Consider the following 20,213-nt stretch of genomic DNA (forward strand, 5'->3'; position numbering starts at 1 on the left):
AATGTTAGTGCAGGCAGGGCAAGGCATCAAAACAGTTTGCTCATGAAAAATATTATCGAAACTTTATTTGGTTAATAGTTATTAAAATAGGTTTGACAAATGGTTAGTTTAAAACAGTGAGGGTTTTTTTTTTACAATAAATCTTCCAGAAATGTAATCTGTTATTGTATGAGCGATCCAGACAGAGAGCAGAACCCTAGTTGGTGCATAGTCACAGTAACATCACTAACAAAACTAAAAGTATTGTAGCCTAAAAGTTTTCATTTAAAAACTAAGAATTTTGTCTGACCTCATTTTAAAAGTGCAGGCAGTGGTGGGGTTTGTTATAATATGGCTCACTGGGCCTTTTTTGGAATGTGGCAACAAAAGGACATGGAAAAAATGAATTATCTGTCACCAGCGTCCTTACTGAGTTTCAAGTCAATGAGTAGGGGGTCAGTGTGAAGTTTATTTTACAAAAAGCACATTTTCAATGCTTTTTTGTATTATTGAGACATGTCTTTATTTGAGACAAGTTTGAAAAAAACAGCGTCGTTTAAACTGGTCAAACCTGCACTGATTCCTAAACACAGATTGACTTGTGGAAAATTAACAGTATTTATAAAAATGTAAAAAGGGGAATTTTTAATGTTAATAAAATTCATATTCAAATTTTATTTTGTCTCAACTTGGACATTTATTGTGACAGAAGCGAGACCTAGGCCCATACCAATTCCTCAACAGGCGCTTTATCGAGGTCCGGTAAGAAAATGAAGGAAGGAATAACTGGAGATTTAAATCCTTCATGTTTTTGACGAAACACTCAGTCCTTATCAGCTTGGAGGAAATATGTGGTGCATAAATTTCCAGACAGATTTTTTTCCCCTTCCTCAGCATTTTTTTTTTTTGTGTGCTTCTTCCAGAGAAGCTGTACTCTACTTTTCTTGTAAAAATAACCCCATGATGTCCTTTTGGATTTACCTCAAACAGCATTTTTGAAACAGTTTCTATCTCCTTTAGAAAAAACTTGTTTGATTTCGGTAAAGGGATTTTTCGTGTTATCGTGCTCTTGTACTCCAGTTTGTTTGGCTTCTTCAGATTTGAACTTATCAGTCACTGTTTTGATAAATTCATTGGCATTCATGGTGCTTTATTTAAATGTAATCTCTTCTTACCTGGTCTCAAGCAGCAACAAATCATCATGCTATCCGTCTTTGTACTGATTTTGTCTGCAGCAACCGTGCTGGATCACAACCGAGTTGTAAATTAAAGGAGTTCTTTTTACGATTTCTAACGAAAAAATCATGCAGTTCTGTGCAGGAGAACTGGCATGCCATTTGCAATGTTATTTATTTATTTCATTGTGCAGGAATTGTCTCTGGAACCTTTGTGCAAAATCGGAAGTCTGGTCACAGGAGAGCATTGTCCTGTTTGGTTAGACATAACACAATTGTTAAGAATTCAAATAATTAAAACCATTTGACATTCACTTCCTCCTTTTTAATGGAAGTTTATTCATTTTACAAAAGAATGTGGACCTTTATCTTTGTTTTCCTCATACATTGTAATTACATACAACACAGGCCCTGCAAATTCTGCATGTTCTGCAATATTTTGTATCCACTTTTTATCTACTGTAACTGCAATTATAGGAGTTTTTATAACAATGCAATTGTTATAAATATATATATGTACTGTATGTGGTAAGGTGATTATATAAGTTATATTGTGCAAGGTTATAACCTCAGAGGACATTATCCTTCATTTTATACAAATATAAACAGACACAGTTCATTACTCTTGCAGATCAGCTTTTGAATCCCCCTCCTCTCGAGTCACCTCTGGGAAATTGTCAATAAAACATCTTTGATGTCAGTGAAGTGGAAAGTTGTGGAGGTATTTGTGATCAATTGATTTTACTTCAATGTTGACTAGTTTTATGTACAAATCATGCCATAAACGCATACATAATAGCAGAGAAACATTTGTTCCTTTATGCTAATAACCTTGAATTTCTCTCTCCGTTCATCTTAGCCGTGACGATGACAAAGACCTTGAATGGGCTGCAGCTGCAGTCGTCCAGCTTTACTAAGATTGAGGATGTTATTGACAATTCATGAGGTGAATCTTCTCATATGAACATATGCAGATAAACATACATACAAACACACTTTAGGCATATGTGAGGATGTTGCACACACATTTTTAGGCATGAAGACAGGTAGACATAAAATACAGTCTATGTCCTGTGTTGTTTTGAGTTGTGTTTAAGGTTTGATTATTCTGTGTTCCTTAGTGTCTTTCTTGGATAGGCCAGTCCATTTGCCAATCTAAGATTGTCCTCTGTTTACACAAACATCCTGTGAATATTAATGAGCAAATATGACATAATTTGCAATCAGTGCCATAGGAAGTGGAAATCTAATAAGGCAATTTGGAATAAAGTTAAATATTTGCATAATTAAACACCGAAAAACATGTGAAGAACAACTCTTCTCTTGCTCCGTCAGCTTTATTCAACGCACAAACATTGCCATGGCAACTGACGCTTTTTACTAAACTGCGAAATGAGATCCCCTTGACTCTTAATAGTAAAACATTGTGTCATTTTTTCACATTCTTCGCGTGAATATTATTATCCTGACCACCAGTAATCCTGACTGAAATCGAAGCAGTGAGGCATATTTGACACACAATAAGTCATGAGACGTCCAATCCAGGAATAAACCCATCAATGGTGAGGACCCAACAGCAGAAACAAAACTCGGCACCTCTTTCATCTGACATCCTGTTTTTCTGGGCTACAAATATACTATTGACAGATTTCCATATTTTGGGCCACTGACTGGATGTTTCAGCATAGCAAAGATGGTCAGGAGGTAGTTACTTCCCAACGCTCACTACTGCAAAACTGTCATCTCGCGGGGGTCACTGAGTCTCCCTTACAAAGTTCTGAATAAGGCCTTCCTGCACCCAGCAGATTTTATTCGACATCTCTCTTGAGATGGGCTGCTGGAACAACATCGTTGTTTGCGGTGGAACAAGCGTGAGAAACTGCTTTGGTGGACTTTTCCAGTTCGTACAAGTTTTTTTGTTTCCACTTTTGCAAACTCGTTTTGAACTTGTGCCTGAAGGCCCTTGGTGGGAATGTCTACTCCTGACCTGAATAATCTGCGGCATGAAATCTAAGGAAAACATGTACTTTTGTGGGGGAAAAAAAAATAACAAATTTTTTAAAAATAATAATCATACAGCAGTTTTCAACAAAACAAAGCTGATAAAATGGCGTTGTTTCTCCAAGCGTTCATGTTGACGTGACAGAAGGCGGGACTTGGTAGCGGCTGTTCACTGATTTATTTATGTTTTTCCTTCATGATCAACTGAACCTAAAGGAAACAGAACTGTGCCTGCAGCTCAAAGCCAAAATATTTTTAGACAGTTTGTTTTTGCTTTTAAAGTTGCAATGGCATTGCCTCTACATTTTGTGAAATTAAATAAAGGAGACTTCCACAATTCATGTAAAGTTTTGATGGGTTACAGGCGGAAAATTAAAACAGGAATTTAAATGAGATCCTGATGGCTCCTGTGCAGAACAGAGGAGAAATAGCAAGGTTTCATATTAAAAGTTGGCAGGCAATGATGTGAAAACAAGTTCACCTGGGATTAACTGGATTGCATTGTATTCTACTCTCCAATACAAAGCATTGTGTACCATCTGTTTTCCTCAGTTTAGGACGGTAATTTCAACATCGCATGAAGTCTTTAAAAGTGGACTGCATCTACAATTTAAAAAGCAAAATAAGATAGTCGGACAATAAGCTATTTTCTTTTGGAATAGTTGCAGTGTTAAAAAAGTGTTGTACATGTAAGCTCTGACACTTCATTGAAGATAAACATTCAATTCCAAAACAGTATTTGTAAATCAGATTTTTCAGGCTCAAAATATTAAAGAGGATGTCGTACATCAGAGTCGGTTTATTTTTATCTCATTTTCTGAGGAGAAATAGGCACTCAGTAATGAGCAGGTGTTAAATCAAACCGACTCCATTACAGTCTGCAGTGTCTGTGAGTCAGACTTTTGATGAGCCTAATGATTAACTGTTTTATCTGCAAGACAAGGCTGTTAAAGATACGTTTACGCATTGGCCACAAGAACCTAACTTAGTTTGATATTCAAGTGGACAGTTAACAACTGGATTTATCTGCATATGCACGATAGATTCAAACTTTTATGCATCACAACTACAACCTCAGTTTTTCCATTTAGGAAGTTTTAAGGGACAAATTGGAGTTCAGAAGTTTAAGCAAACATGTAAGCTTAAAGCTGCATGCTCTCTCATCACATTATGTCATAGATACCAGATTTCATCTGCTACGTTTTTATATACTGCAAGGCCGAGCCTCCTTACACAAACATTTCTTTGGATCAGGTCTGAGTCCTGTTGCAACATCTCATATCTCATACAATTCAAGCAGGAAGAAAAACAACTGCAAACAAGCTTCCAAATGACTTCATGTTTACAATGACAGGCGAGGAAAATCAGAAATGTAAACCAAAGGTCATTCTTTTGCACTGCGTGGAGTCACAGTTTGTCCTGATATATTTTTTTAAAGATAATTTACTCTACAAATACAAACAAATTTGTGTAGCACAACACAAATGGGTTCTCTCTTTCTCCTTTTTCCATCCATCCATCCATTCATTTTCTTACACCCTTGTCCCTCAGTGGGGTCGGGAGGGGTTCTTTCTCCTTTTTCAGCCCCATAAACAGATGTGAATCTTTGTGAATTTGATAGAAATGTTCAGTCTCCTTTGCAAGTTGTAAACTGTTCCTTGGCAGACTGCTTTGCGATTTTAATAAACCTAATCTAAATAGTAACACATTTATGTCTTTCTTATTTTATTATTTTCAGGGGAAAATGAGGGTCTACAGATTTGTACAGAACTTTTCCTCTATAATGGCAAACTATCAAGCCTTAGCCAGAACAAAAGACACACAGGACAATTTAAAGTTTGCCATGTATCCTTTTCTTGTCGTCAGGCAGTTTTTATAATTTCAGCACTGAAGCTAGCTGGGTCAACTGGATTCCACCAGATTTTTCAAAGTAAGTTCATGGTCGCAAAGTCACAAAACATGAAAAATATTGTGAATTCTTTTGCAAAGCATTCTATGAAGGTTCTATGCAAGTCGTCCAAAGGTCCTTGACGTCAAAATAGTTAAAATCTTAAACCCTATTCACACTGGATTAGGTTTACAAAGGGACACATGCTATTTATAAAAACTGCAGAGATTGTCTGTGTTGTTGGTTTCATCTGAATCATGTCAGTAATTTGTAAAGTAAAAGTTTCCCTGCAAATGACCTACTATATTTTGCTGAACTCTGAAGTCTTGCAATAATACAAACCCAATGTAAATATGCATCTCTGTGATTTGGACAGAAATGGGCAGTTTTTGTTTTCCTGGGCACATTTTTATTTGTTTTTGGCTAAGAATGGAGGCTGCCTTGGAGTGCTTTGAAAACCTTTTTTTCGTCCTGGGCCAGCAAAACCATATTGACCCGTAACATATGGCATCAAAAAGAGAGAAAGCGAAAGAAAGTTTCTGATTACTCGATTAATCGTAAAAATAATCAATGGAGTACTCAATCACTAAAATACTCTTTTACAACAGCCCTACCTTAGATTACATAAACGCAGCATAGATAGACATAGACCTGATCCTGCTAATTCAATCCGAATTGGATTAGTAGGTAATTTGCAGGAGAATTTTTACTTTACAAATTACTGACATCACAAAGGATTAACAACACAGACAATCTCCTTAATTATTACAAATAGCTTGTGGTCTCTAGGTAAAACTAATCTCGTGTGAATTGGGTTTTAGACACACTAGATTTGCAATGAATGAAGTTAATTAATAATTAGATTTTAAGATTTACAGGATTTCATGTGGAAAAAGGACTAAAACACAAAACGAGTTTACTATTTACACTGTTTATTGAACTAAAAATTTCTTTTTAGTTCAATAAAAAGAAATTGAACTAAATATCATTGATGGGACTCTAGATTTAGTTTGTCTCTTGCGTTATTCCCTGTTCATTTTATATGGCCCCTCTTCTGCCTCCCCTGCAACTACATTTTCTTAATCCTGTCACGAGAACGCCCATCTCTGAGGGACACTAGTGCTCTTGATAAAGGGCACATTGAAATGCTTCCAAATCCCCTAAATCAGAAACATTTGGAGGGCTCCTCTGTTTTCTGGGTTTACTGTTGGGCAACAATCATGCTCTATTGTCAAATCAACAGTTGTGTAACAGTGACCCAATCAAACGACTGAACTGGATCAAAAATGATTTTCTTTGCTGCTTGGATGTTGTTTTTCCTGGAAAGGGTAATTGTCCTCAACTCATCTAGTTTAAACTAGATCGATAGGTACTTAAAGGATCAACTATGATTGTCTTTATTTCTGTTTTGATAAATGTGATACATTTTTGTGCAGCACAAAGTATTAAAGTGCTTTGTAAACAGCATGTTCTTCTTTGATTAGACAAATTTAACTTCAGTTCTCAGCCAAGCCCAATGAGAAGAGTGAGAACAGAAATCTCTAAAAATCAACACAAAGCTGCCCTCCAACATTTAATCAAGGCTAATGTGATTTTTCAAGGCTTGTTTAAGTGCATTTTCCAAAACTAACATGTTAATCCTGCTAATGGCACGACTCAGGGGATGAAGCTCCACTGGTGATGCGTTTTTACTTAAGGCCGAAAATTTCTGGGTGTATAAAATAAGAAAGGGTGTTTTTTTATTATTATTATTATTATTATTATTATTATTATTATTATTATTAATTTAAAAAAACAAACTCTTTGATATTAACTGCAAAACACAAAAAAACAAAAAACACAAACAAAATGATGGTTCAGAAACAAAGTGAGCAGCTTAGAAACGTAACATGAGAAATAATGTTCAAACATTTCACAGCGAGAATCTAAAAAAGCTTCATCCTGGCCTTCAAAATGTGCTGCCCCATCTGGAATAACTTTATGAGCATGAAGAAAATATTTTTTGAATTGCCTAACTTATAAAGTCAAATAAAGTGATTAAAGTGATGGTTTCAATTCCTGTTCTATTTCTGTTGATGCGATCGTTTTATATAGGTATGTCTTCATTTTTTTTATCTGGTTAAAGGAATTACAAAATCATTTTAACCAGAGACCTGATTTTTGTTTCCCTACTTATGCAAAATTCAGAGGCAAGATTATTTTATAAAATACATGCTATAAAGTTAAATCCTTGAATGTCAAGCCTGTCTTTCACTGCACTAGTTTCCTGGAACTGCATTCAGTTGCCAGAACTGTAATGGAGCCCAAGGCAACTGAATAGACAGTATACTGCAGTTGTATAGATTTTCTAAGAACTTGGCTCTATTTCCACATTGCATTAAATTGCCTCCACATGCTGGAGCCGTTTTCAAAAGTACAAACTCAGAATTATGTTTTGTGAAATAAAAAATGAAGTCAAGACTTATTCAATAAGAAATTTGGGTAACACTTTATTTGAAGGGGTGTGCATAAGACTGACATGACACTGTCATAAACATGACAAAACACCTGTCATGAACATAAAGAAGTCTTTATGAATGTTTATCATGAAGTGTAATTCGGTAAATAATGACACTTTTGATGCAAAGTTGCTCTAAAAGTTGCATTGAAAGTCCATTAAAAATGCCAACTTTGCATGATTTTGTAAATTATGATAATTTAATGCAAAGTTGCTATTTTTAATGGACTTTCAATGCAACTTTTAGAGCAACTTTGCATTAAAAGTGTCATTATTTACCGAATTACACTTCATGAAAACTGTCATAAACATTCATAAAGACTCTTTTATGTTCATGACAGGTGTTATGTTATCTTTATGACAGTGTCATGTCAGTCTTATGCACACCCCTTCAAATAAAGTGTTAACCAAATTTGTTACCTTTGTTGCACTAAACCTGCAGAAAAGTATAAGACTTTTGGGGAACTTTTAGAAGACGAAAATATTGAAAGTTGAAATTCAATAGTTTCAAGGTTTTCAGAATATGACAACAAATGTAAACAATGCTGGCACGTATTTCAGTAAACATAAGTCTTACAAGCTTTGTGAAATGTTCCTGTTTTGCTTCATCTATGCCAAAAACAAAGTACAACAGTCCAACAGTTCGCAGAGAAAAAAAAAAATACACATTGTTTTTGCTGTCAGATTTCACCCAAAAAAAAACTGAAATGAGAAAAAAATTGAAAACTACAAACAGTTCGTTCTTGTCCAGACAACATAAGCTCTACGGCTGCCAGTTGTGTTGATGACGCAAACATTTTGAAGTACTGGCTGGATATGCTATGACATTCATTTGTGCTGTTATATAAGATTTTGAATAGGAAGGCGACCCTGTTTAGAATCACATTTGGCTCTTCATGTTCATGACAAAATAAAAATTACTTTACTTTTTTATAGAAAGCTAAAAACTGATCATGTCCAAGGAAGTTCATTTGATCAGACGAAACCTTCAAAATACAATCAAGGGAAAATATCTAATACCAGTTTTATTCATAAAGTCTGGGAAAGTTAAAACAGCACATGATTTTTTTTAAAGATATTAAACCTTTAACCCATTTCTGACTTTGTAATGGAAAACATTTTGATGTGCATCTCACCGCTCTTTTTCTATTAGATTATATGAATAGTCTTGTCATAATATTGGTCTTATACAGTCATATCCTTACAAAGCAGGACTCATGTATGTGAAACTGTCACCTCCTGGATCCGATTGATTGTTTCTAATGAGGAGTGATGCATTTCTGCAGATAGCAGTAGAACCACATGGAAGAGGCAGAAGACCTTCATTTTTTTTCACAGATTGTCTGTCTCATACTCTCAGGACAGAGAGAGTTTTAACGTAAAAAAAAGTTACATACTGGAGTTCTAATGTGTTCAATTTGAGAGCTGATCTGTAACCTTATCGCTTTGTAATACAACCAAAAGGTTTTGTATTTTGTTGACCCACCCAATCAAGGATATTAAGAACACCCTTACTTAATATCCATAATGTTCCATGGTCGTGTGGAGTCACAGAAATATAAAGTTGTTTGTCATCAGCATAAATAAGAGATGTTATCAAACTCCAGTAATCCTGACAGAGAAGCATATGTTCTTTAAATAAAAGAAGCCTAATAATGTAGCCTCCAGAAACCTCATATATAATCACTTAAATATTTAATTGCAGACTGGAATGTAATGTTGTCCCTATCTGTTGAATGTGTGAGTGCCTGTATTGCTATGTCTATTATACACTTGATTCAATGCGATTATCACTGCAGTACAGTCAAAAAAATTGGCAATTTTACATGCTAAACTTTTCCTTTCAATAATTGTGAGCTGCGTTATAAGTAGACAGGAGCATTGCATACAGCCATTTCCAAAGCAGCCATTCTCCCCAAAAGCATCTTGTTGTAGTTAAAGATAAATGTTTTCATACTAAACACCCAAAAAGGGTTTGAAGTGTTCCGAGGCGTAATCATATTTATGTTGCTGCATACGTGAGAAATATGTATCAAGTAGAAAAGGTTAGTGTGTCCAGTTTTGATCCCTAAATATGTAATAAACTCAGGAGCCATATGTTGCAATGAAAGAAGCTTACCTTCTGAGAAAGCATTTTGTTTAAGTTAGATGCTTTCACATCAAGCTCGTGTTAGTCATGCTTTACACGATTTAGTTCTGCATTTGGCCTCTGAACACTTTCTAGCAGCACATACACACGTGCTTCAGGTTAGAAACAAAGACCTGCTGGTTTAGACCTGCATCAGTGCACAGAAACCACAAGACAGCTGTGCCAAGACAGCTGGTCTGGTATGCTGCGAGTCCCTGGCACACATTTAATCTCTTTCTATGTGCATGGCAGGGCTCATGCTGATCAGGACTCAGTGTGGCAATCACTTGTCAAACATCAGCGGACACAAAGTAAAGCAGTGTTATGTAAAGTTAACCTTTTGTGAGCTCTACATCATGCCATAATGTTATTTCCCCGTCAAAAATCTACCTTGAGTGTTGCCTCGATTTTTTTCATGCATGTTTGAGAGATCCCTTATTCTCACATGGTAATCATTCAGCTGTGCAAAGTGCCTCGTGAGACTGAGCACCACCTTCAAGATGCAGCTCCTTCTCGGAGATCCAGTTTCCAAGCTTACAAGCTTCTGCATTATACAGCGACTCCCCCACTCAGCTCCTTCAGACTAGCCAGCAGCAATTAGAAAACGTCCGGTGTAACTCTGCATCTGCTGAGCTCATTTTGTGATCTGCTCCATAGTGAAACGCAGGTAAAACATTGTTAAAGGGTTAATAGAGGAGCAGCATTGTGTTGAGTTCCTGAAGGTCAAGTGTTAGAAAGAACAAGAGTTTCTTAAAGAGACAGAAGCCCAGTTGCAAGTTGTTAAATTATGAAGTCCAATGTATTTGGTAATATTTGATATATACAGTATTTTTAAAACCACTTTAGCTAACATATTTGATTATGGCAAATGGCATTAAGTGACTGGAAAATATAACACTGCCCTTTTAAAGCTGAATTGTGAACAACAATGCTTCAAGTTTGTTTTTGTTTTTTTTCTCGGAAACATGAGTACCAGCATTTTAGACGTTTCCCCCCCAGAGTTTTCAAAGCTTAAAGTCCTGAAGACTAATTGTCTCTCTGTTTCAAGGGGACTGATTAGGAGCTGAGTGTTGCTATTCAAGCAGACTTGTTAGGAAGGGATCAACATAATGAGTTTAAAAAAGAGAGAGAACATGAGAAAAACAAAAGCAGCTTAAGTAAAACCGCCGTTGGGTAAAATGTTAAATAAATGAGTAAGAAAATAAATAAATGAATAAATTTATGCATATGATATAAAAAAAAAAAAATAGTTTCAGTCAGCAGCCAGATCCTCCCAACCCATCTGTCAGATAAGATTTGTGGGAAGGTTGTTATTTATTGAAGACTCTGCGGTTTACCAAAGCGTTAGGATGAATGCAGGTATATGAGGAACTAATTTCTTAGCTCAAGAATTTTCTTTTATTATTTAGAAGAGCAAGATTTCATGATAAGGTGAGCTAAGACATTTTTTCAAGGTGAAGGGTATGACAGACTGATTTAGTCACATTATTTCCAACTAAAGTAAAGTAAGACAGGTGTGATGAGGTTTATCATGTTTTACATGATTTGATTTGATTTTTTTATTTTTTTTTCTAAAGTCCAAAAACATAAAAGTAGCTTTTTTTAAAGTCCCTGCTAGTCAGTCTGTTTCTGGAGCCCTGTTGGGAGTTACAATGTTTTTTTGTTTTTTTTTTCTTAACTGAAATAAAAATGATACACATTAGAGTTACAAAGAAAGCTCTGGTTGCTGTCCTGCTGGAAAATTAATCTCTGTGCAGTTTAAGATCTTTTTAGTCTCTAATAAGTTTTCTTCCAGCATCCATCTTCCCATCAAGTTTGTTCAGCTCACACGAAAAACTGTAAGCAAGTTCAAGATTTATAAACACTGCAAAGTGTAGTATGTTGTCTTTTTTTTATCTACAACCCTTTATTCTCTAAACTTAAGTTCAGTTATACATTAGTGGTTCTTCTCTTTGCTCCACTGAATTGTTTCTGTTGTATTCCTTCAAATCTTCAAGCTCTTTTTTTTTCACCAGTGCCACAAATATATCTTTTTAAGTTGTACTTTTTAACTCTTGAACACAAAAATATTTAGTTCAAGCATCCTGTCATTAAAAGTTCTGTTCATTTTTATCCACTCTCATCTTTAATTCCCAGTTAGAGCTATCTCCACAGCGCCCATCTCCACAGCGCCCAGCTGGCTTTAAAGTGCTGCATCACGGACTAATTATGAGGAGAAAAAGACACGAACAAACAGCACTAATAAAAGAACAGAGGAAGACAAGGCCTTCAAGATAAGCAGGTGTGAGCAGTTTGCACTCTTTTTGCATCAGATTGCAGCTGTTCTCATGGCACAATCTAATTATAGCCCTCAGCCGCAAACACACAAGACTCAGAAACGGCGGAGAAAAAGAAAGATGAAGTTCCCAGAAAATGACGCTCAGATGGTAAGTGACGAGGAACGGAGGCGCCGTGGAAGAATGACCCCTCACTGTATCGGAGGAATCACGGTTGGGTTGTCATTGCTAAATAAGAAAGTGCTGCAGGTGTTTTAAGAGCTCAGCTGCAGACTGTAGGTGACCTCTACATGATTCAACAGTGTTCTCAACCTGATCGCTCACAAAATGCCAGACGTTGAAAATGTTTGAGTCTTTTTAATCATCGATCACATTGGAAAGAATTTTCTTTAATTGTATGCATACTTTTTGTCGTAATTTAATTTATAATGTGTCTGTCATTGCACACTGTTCACACTTAATAAATTATATAAAACGGAGTTATTCCTCACCCTGAATCTAGAAGATTGAGATAAGGGAAGGTAATATTTATTACTTTGAGAAATGTCCATTCATCACCTTTGGTTTCTAATACAATGCTTTAAAAAGTTGTATTCTGAAAGTTATAAAAAGAAGCTGTTTTGAGCCCAAGAGAGAGCGATTGCATGGAAGATTTGAAACAATGTCAAACAGACGTGATTTTAAATTACACCTTCAGTGACTTACTTAGGAAACACTGCTGAAGGTTTTCCCTCTTCTCCTGTCTCTACTCCTGAGTCGCAGTTATCCCCAAGACATTAAAGGCATTAAATATTTCACTCTAACTGCAGGAGTGGCAAGCAGCTGGGATCTTTCAGAAATGAAAGCTTTTTGCTGCAGCCGTAATTTGCATAAACATGGACTGCTTTTCCTCCTTCTAATATTTGCATAAAGAAGGATTTAAATGTTGCTTAACTTAGTTGGCTTGACTTTTAAACAAAACTTTTAACACCTCAATGGACATGGACACTCCATAAATTAATGCTCATCTATTTAAATCATTCCAAAACCCGGTTTTGATGTATTTTTGGGATCACCCCACTGTTTTAGTCAACTGTGTCATCATTTAGGCAATTCCTTTGACCAACAAGCCCAGGTTCCCCAAGGAAATGCTGAGAAAAGTTTAAAACGTTTATTTGCAAAAACAAGTGAATATGTGTAGGTTTTCCTTGTCTTTTTTTTTTTTTTTTTTTCCAGGAGGACTTTTGAGCAGAAAACAATGGATGAGGTCTCTAGGACTGGTATTTATATCAGAATACAAAATTCTGATGAGATTTCTTCTTACTGGTCCAGAGGTTGAAGTAGGATTCTCAAAAAGTAATGAAAAATCCAGGAAAACCATGAGTCCATGTGATGAGGATGACTATCTTTTAGAGATTTTTTAAAAAAACACGGTGTTCCCGTGAAGGTTGTTGGAAGTTGGGCATGCAGGTTGTTGAAAAGGTCCGTCCCTAGTGATGCTGGGTGTTGCTGGTTTGGCGTGGACAATTTCCTTTTCTAAAGCTGACTATAAACACTGAGAATAACTTGATGTAAGGACCAGGAACCATGGAAAAACAGTCTGTTAGAAATCGGCCTGGTGCGACTACTGTGTCGGCATTTAAGCAAAGAGTCAGTCTGTCAGCTTAATGAGGTGTTTAAGCACTTGTGAGCCAGCTGCTGCCTGCTCATCCACGTCCTACTGATTGAATCAACAGACAGGAAAAAGCACCACACAAACACGGCATTGCCCTAAATTCATGACACTCTGACCCAAACTGACATGAAAGATAATTGGTATGAGCATGTAAAAGCACCCCAGTAACCACCGAGATTCAAGCTTATCGTAAACAGTAAGATGCAGACACACCACTCTCCTTGCCTGCAGTGAAATGAGTTTGACATCAGAAAAAACATAGAGAGCCCCCACGAAGAATGAAGTTCCTGCCTTAAGTCATAAAGACCACACAGACTATGAAATGACATCTGGTGAAAGTGTTTTTGATCCCTAGTCAGAGTAGCTCTTCCAAACCTTAGAACGCTGCATGAACTATTGTGTTAGCATCAAACCGTGCTACTCAATCACTCACAGATGTATGGTGCAATACAAAATTGGAGTGGATAATAAAAAAGAAGGCTAATCTCTAAATTGTTCAACCTCAGCTCAAATCAGTGGTTTAAACTTGAACACAATGGAGTTTTCCAACAGAACAAGGATCCCAGAGACGCATGAAAACTGCTTTTAGAATAAATAAACCACGATTCTGCAATGGCTCCACTTTCAGCTGTGTAAAAAAAGTGCTTAAAAAGCTGAGAAACCCTTTGACAATTTAAAAAGAAAGCTACAAATTCTGATGAAACTACTCATCAAATATCCAGCCAGACCAATACCTGAGACGAGTTGAGGATTTAAATCTGTGTGCTTTCATTGCAGCATGCCCAAATGGTATGTGGTGTTGTGCTGCCTTTCAGCAAAAATGTCTTGGATTTGAAACCCAGCCTGGGGTGTCAGGCTGAGTTCCTCTGCATAGGGTTTGCATGTTTTCCGTCTGCATGCATGTGTTGCAGAGCAAGTGCATTAAAAAATGTCTTATTTTTGTCACATGTAACTTTAAAATGTACTTCATCGCATTTTCGTGTAATCACTTGATCTAATGTGTTAAATGTATTTCAAAAATTCTTTTCAGTAGTCATATAATCATGTTTAAATGAATGTGAGTGATAAAAATCTTCCTTCGTTGTTCATTGTACTTTGTGATTCTAAGATAATCTCAACCAATTGTCTCTTTCTCGTCTGCTCAGCATAAATCTGCTGAACTACACATGCAAGAATTTGAAAGGTTGTACAGAATATTTCCTGTGAAATAAGGGTTCTGCATAACAAGTATAGCTGAAATATCTTCCAGGCATTTTTTTGTTTGTTTTAATTTCAGTTTATCCTCATACATTGCTGGAGGTGTTGAAAGTCTTTGAGGGGTTTTATAAATCAACTCCTTATACATCCTTCATTTAATTACTTTCTACTGTTGCAAACATTTTTGAGTTACAGATAATGTTTAACCTTATTAATTTTCTCCTAACACATCTTAGGAAAAATCAATAAAAACACACAATGGACCTCATGGTCCCACCAGAGGTGTTCAATGCAACAGTGCCAGGGGTTGTGTGCAGAACTATATGGATCAATGAAAATGCCTCAGACAAGGCCGACACCTACCATTGCATTATGTATTAAGCACTTAGCCGCAATGATGCCCTTAGATTTTTTGGATGAATAATAAAAACAGCCCTTTGGTCAATACACTCGGGCCCAGCCTGCAGCGTAAACAAACTAAGTGGCTTGCTCGGGGCCATGAAGTCGTTACGGCTTAATATAACCACCCATCTAATGACTCCTTACTGGGTCTGACACCCAGTTTTCATTACTGTGCTCACACACTGTGTCTTTACTTCCCAGGAAGGGTCCTGTGGACTACAGAGAAAATTCAACAAATACAAACGATATAGCACCTTAATGAGCCCATTTACAACCAGCATTTTCACATATTGAAAAAATATTCCACTATCAAGTCTTCTAGTTAGTAGATATGATGTTTAATATTGGTTTAAAATACATTTTTTGATTATGATTAACCCAATATTGTTGGCTCAGTCAGGTTCTTATTTGTGGTGTGCAGTATCTAGCAGAGAACAGAGAACTCTTATGTGGGTTAAATATTAATTAACTTATTAGCTCATAAGATTGGACAAATCTGTCATCAGTACCGATACCTCTGACTATTTAAGGTTTAAATGCATGTTAAAGTTGACGTCCCCTAATTGTGAAACATTAAATGTGAGCTAATTACTTGTGAATAAAGTGTTGAATATAAAGATGCTTGTACTTCCATAAGATTAAGAAAATATAAAATGACAAATAATGCCTGTCATGTCTTAAGTTTAACTTCATGTAAAACTGAGTAGTTAGAACCAAATTTCTCTGTTTACCCCAATTAAGTTCTCAAAGTGAAACAAGTTACACTATGATGTTTTTGAGCCTTTATTTCAGTAAATTATGATGATTTTCTGCTTACAAAAGGTAATACAAAAATGACAATTTGTTTGAAATAGAATATTACATCAGATAGGGTTAATTAAAAGCATTTTAGAGGTAATGGCTTTCAAAAAGTATTTTGATCATCTGTCAAATGAGAATACCTACTCAAATTTATGGAAATGCACTTTTATGTTTTCTAATATATAATTTTTAAAATAACTACCTATGTTGTTAATTAGTCAGCTATTTATATGCAAACACATCAAGCCTGAATAATGTCTATTAGTTTATTCCAAAAGCTACAGTTTGGAAGTACAATAAGACAAGTTATTTAGCGATTAAGAGATTAAAAGAATAAACATATACTGAGCCACAGTATGTAAAAGATAAAGCAATTAATTTAATTACCTCTTAAAGACTTTCAAGCACAATAGCTTGAGCATCATCTGTCTATTTATAATTAAGCAAAAACAAAACTGTAACTACACTACAAATCTAACGCAGCATCTGTGTGCACATTATTGCTTTCCAACAATCAGATTTTGTAGTCTGTGTGATTTTACGCAGAATTTTTAGCCTTCCAGTGTTCAAAAATAAAATAAAAAAAAAATCGTTTACCAAGCAGTAAGTGTGGTTCAGTTATTCACAGCATGCTTCCTAAACATTCGAGGATGATTCAGCACAATGCAGCACCTGCAAATGCTCAGCTGAGTGTGTCAAATGAATTGGAGAAAACTTGCATTCAGTGACTGTGGACGAGGCGTGATGTTCACATGTTCGTATTTTTCAGCTAAACTTGGCCTACCTTGAAGTGATAAACCGTGACACACTACCGCATGCAGCCTCTGTTCTTCTGACACATTTGGGCATGTGGATATATAACATTGCTTTAACACTGAAAGATTAACAGAAAACAGACAATAAAACCCAAAGAAAAGACACGTTCATACTTTGTGTAAAATGTAATGAAAATTGCATTTCAGATGAACGATAAATTAGGACACCCCCACATTTATTCTCACCAAAATGCTTTGCAGAGGACCGCATGATAAGAAGTTTGTTACTCAGCATTTTGAAGGCGGTTTGCCATTTAAACCTCAGACATTCAAATTAGTTTACTACTGACACTTATGAGCGTGAACACCATGGTCAGACTGAAAGGGCTGTCTGAGGCCTTTAGAAAGAAGATTGCTGAAGCTTTTGAGGTTGGTGGGAGACTTGAAGAAGTCTCAACAATTTAAAATCAGCCATGCCACTCTATGGAAAATAGTCCACAGTGGAGAACATTCAATGTACGCATTCCCAAAATTGAACATTTTGACACCAACATGTTAGGCATGAATCAAATGTGGTCAGAAAATGAATGTTGTACAGTCTGTATGGCATAGTGATGTAAATGTCATGGCTTTGGGGATGTTTTGCTCCATCAGAACTTGGCCAGAATCCACCATGAAAAGTTGTTTAAGCTTTAAAGATTAAGCAAAATTAATTTATGAAGGAAAACTAAGAAATGTTTTCAGCGTGTTCTCACACCACAGCCATGACCCAAGAGATTTACCACGTTTTCCTCTTTTGAGACATTTTCAGTCTTTTTAACTTAATATGTCTGTCCAGATCCTACAGTTATACAAATTTAACCTCAAGCGTAAATGGCCACACCCTAAAGATTCCACAATGCAGCTAAATATAAATTACTGAAAATGAGGGGGAAAAAAAGCATGCAAGAAAGACACTCCCATAGACATTAAAAAAATGCATACAACTCAAGAATTTAAAGGACTACATATACTTTTGACTGTGTCTAGAACACAGCAAAAACTGAAGAGTTAAAATTTCAGGGTTAAAGGCTTCAGAGTTGACTTTAACTCATTAAGAGTTGTTTTAACCCTTGATGAGTTAAATGGCGTCCAGTGTTAGAGTTATTTTCAATAGTTGATTGCATCTGCATCAGGGTTGATTTTACTCGTTAAGTGTTGTTTTAACATTTGCTGAGTTAAATGGTTTCCAGTGTTCGAGTTATTTTCCATAATTGATTCCATCGGTGTTGAATCAACTCTGATGAGAGGAAAATAAGCTCCTCCTTCCTTCATCGTCTTCCTTGGAGTGAAATTTGAAAACCGCTCCCTTTTTTTTCTTCTCCTGTTGTTCTAAACGATAAGTACAACTTCTTAAATCTTTGATTAAGCACTTTTAAGTTGATAGTGACGTGACTTTTTCCACTAATTTAATACTTCGTCTATTTTGCAACGGCTATACTCGATGTATGAGCTAGCAGCCCTTTTGTGGGTTGCTAGTTAGCAGCTGTAGCACTTACTGCAACTTTTACACACACACACACAAATATCAGGTTGTGTACTTATGAAAAATAAAGTTCTATTTTTGTATAATTTAAAATCATAATTTTGGCCATGGTAATGTAAATGCTACCAGCCTGTACATTCACATGGCTAATAGGTAGCAATGCTGACGTGTTACGTCCTCCAACGTGCATAGAGTATTACACCGAGGGGAACACTTGACTTAAGTTATATTTTTGCTTTGTCAAAACCTGAGAATGCTGATAATGCAGTGTCTGCTAAAAAGGTAACATGATTTCAGTTTGCCCCTATACTTTTTAACCATGTTGTGCCATTTTTGGGTAATCTAAATTCTCCATGTATTTCTTTTTGTTTAATTGTTCTTCATTTCATAGCTAGTTGAAATGCCCTAAAAAAGATGTCTGGTGGTGAAGAAGTTCTGCAAGAGTCTGTAACAACAGAAACCCTCAGTGATGCCATAAGAAGACAAGTGGTGAACATACTGATGGCTCACAGGATTAATAAACATAGGTAAGTGTGTTTTTGCACTTCTAAATCTATGTTAAAAAGTCCAAATTTTTTCACTAAAATGAAATCTCCTGTTAGGCACCTTCCTGCTAAACCAATCAGAGAGGAGAACCTGAGGATGGTGACATCTTCCAAAACCACCTGAAGTCTCCAGGAATCAGTGCATGGGATGCAGTCGAGAGACTTGCTGTCTTTTATAAGGTAATTGAAATAAAAGTATGTGTAGTAATTTGTCACTTTGCTTTTATAGACATTATACGTTCAACAGGTGATTAAATGGCAGCTTTGAGTATGTCTGGGAAAACATTAATTTCTTTTATTGGTTTGAATGAATCCTTAAAGTTTCATAATGGTTGTAGCCGTATGTCTGGTTTCTTATGTTTTGTGTATGTATTCTTTATTTTAGTCATGCTGCAGTTTAGAGGAACATCTCTGGGACCAACGGGTTCTGCAGCCATACCTCCTTGCTGTGTGATGTCAGAAGAGCAAGATTGACATCCTCTACATCATCGTGGATAAGTGACTCATCCCATGCCAAGCAAACTGCTTTCTTGCAGCATTTTATGAGTTATTCAAAAGACATTTTGTGTTATGTCTGTTATGACTCTGTATTAATGAATTTTTATACATTTTTGCATTGTAAAACATTGATGTTGGCAAAATGAAGGAATCAACTAGAGTGGGGGACTTTTAGTTGACAATCACTTTTTCCTTTGTTACCTAACAGCTATTTACAGAGACCTTTGTTTATTTTTCATGCTTTCAGGGTTTTTTATAGTGAAAGATATCTTGTGAAAATCCCAGATCTAAACTTTTATAAGCCTTTTGATATTCAAAACTCGTATGGAATGCTAATGAATGTTTGTTCACTATACAACAGCTTAAAATGTTGGAAACACAGCTGCATAAATAAAACAATTGTTTAAACTTGATTTATTTGTTTTAGTTTTACTTTATTATAATTAATTTTAACCAGAATCATAAAGTAACACATTTTGGAGTAAATACCTAACACTTGAAAGTGTTAAATTAACACTAACAAAGTAGTTAATTTTTGTTATTTTATCAGTGTTAAGCATTGCATCCCAATATAACGGTTTAGTGAGTTAAAAAAATTAACTCTGATCCAGTGTTAAAAATTCAACTATTTTGAAAGTGTTAATTTAACTCTGAAGAGTGTGGACTATATAAACCGAAAAAGTGTTAATATCAACTCTGGGAGTTAAATCAACACTGGGCTTTTTGCTGTGAATATCTATTAGAAGTAAAAGAAAAATTAAATTCAACACTTTCAAAGATTTTTTTTTTGATAGATTTTCTTACAATATCAGTTTTTTCAGTCTGATTAAGGGATCTTTTTCCTGTTTATATATTTTGTAATTATATCTCTTTAATTTTATTTGGAATGCCA

At 35.7% G+C, this 20,213-nt stretch overlaps 1 long non-coding RNA gene across 2 annotated transcripts; it reads left to right on the plus strand.

Annotated features, from left to right (window-relative positions):
* The first annotated feature begins 1,539 nt into the window (after nt 1-1,539).
* LOC103464555 (uncharacterized) lies at nt 1,540-19,734 on the plus strand. Of its 2 annotated transcripts, XR_533679.1 has the most exons (7): nt 1,540-1,875; nt 2,014-2,100; nt 11,805-11,949; nt 12,016-12,094; nt 18,670-18,805; nt 18,881-19,003; nt 19,209-19,734. It is a non-coding gene; the product is annotated as an uncharacterized LOC103464555 (long non-coding RNA). The 2 variants fall into 2 exon arrangements; XR_001776595.1 differs by having other exon boundaries at nt 1,540-2,100.
* The last annotated feature ends 479 nt before the right edge of the window (nt 19,735-20,213 follow it).

This window comes from Poecilia reticulata, linkage group LG5 (assembly GCF_000633615.1).
Source record: "Poecilia reticulata strain Guanapo linkage group LG5, Guppy_female_1.0+MT, whole genome shotgun sequence".
NCBI lineage: Eukaryota > Metazoa > Chordata > Actinopteri > Cyprinodontiformes > Poeciliidae > Poecilia > Poecilia reticulata.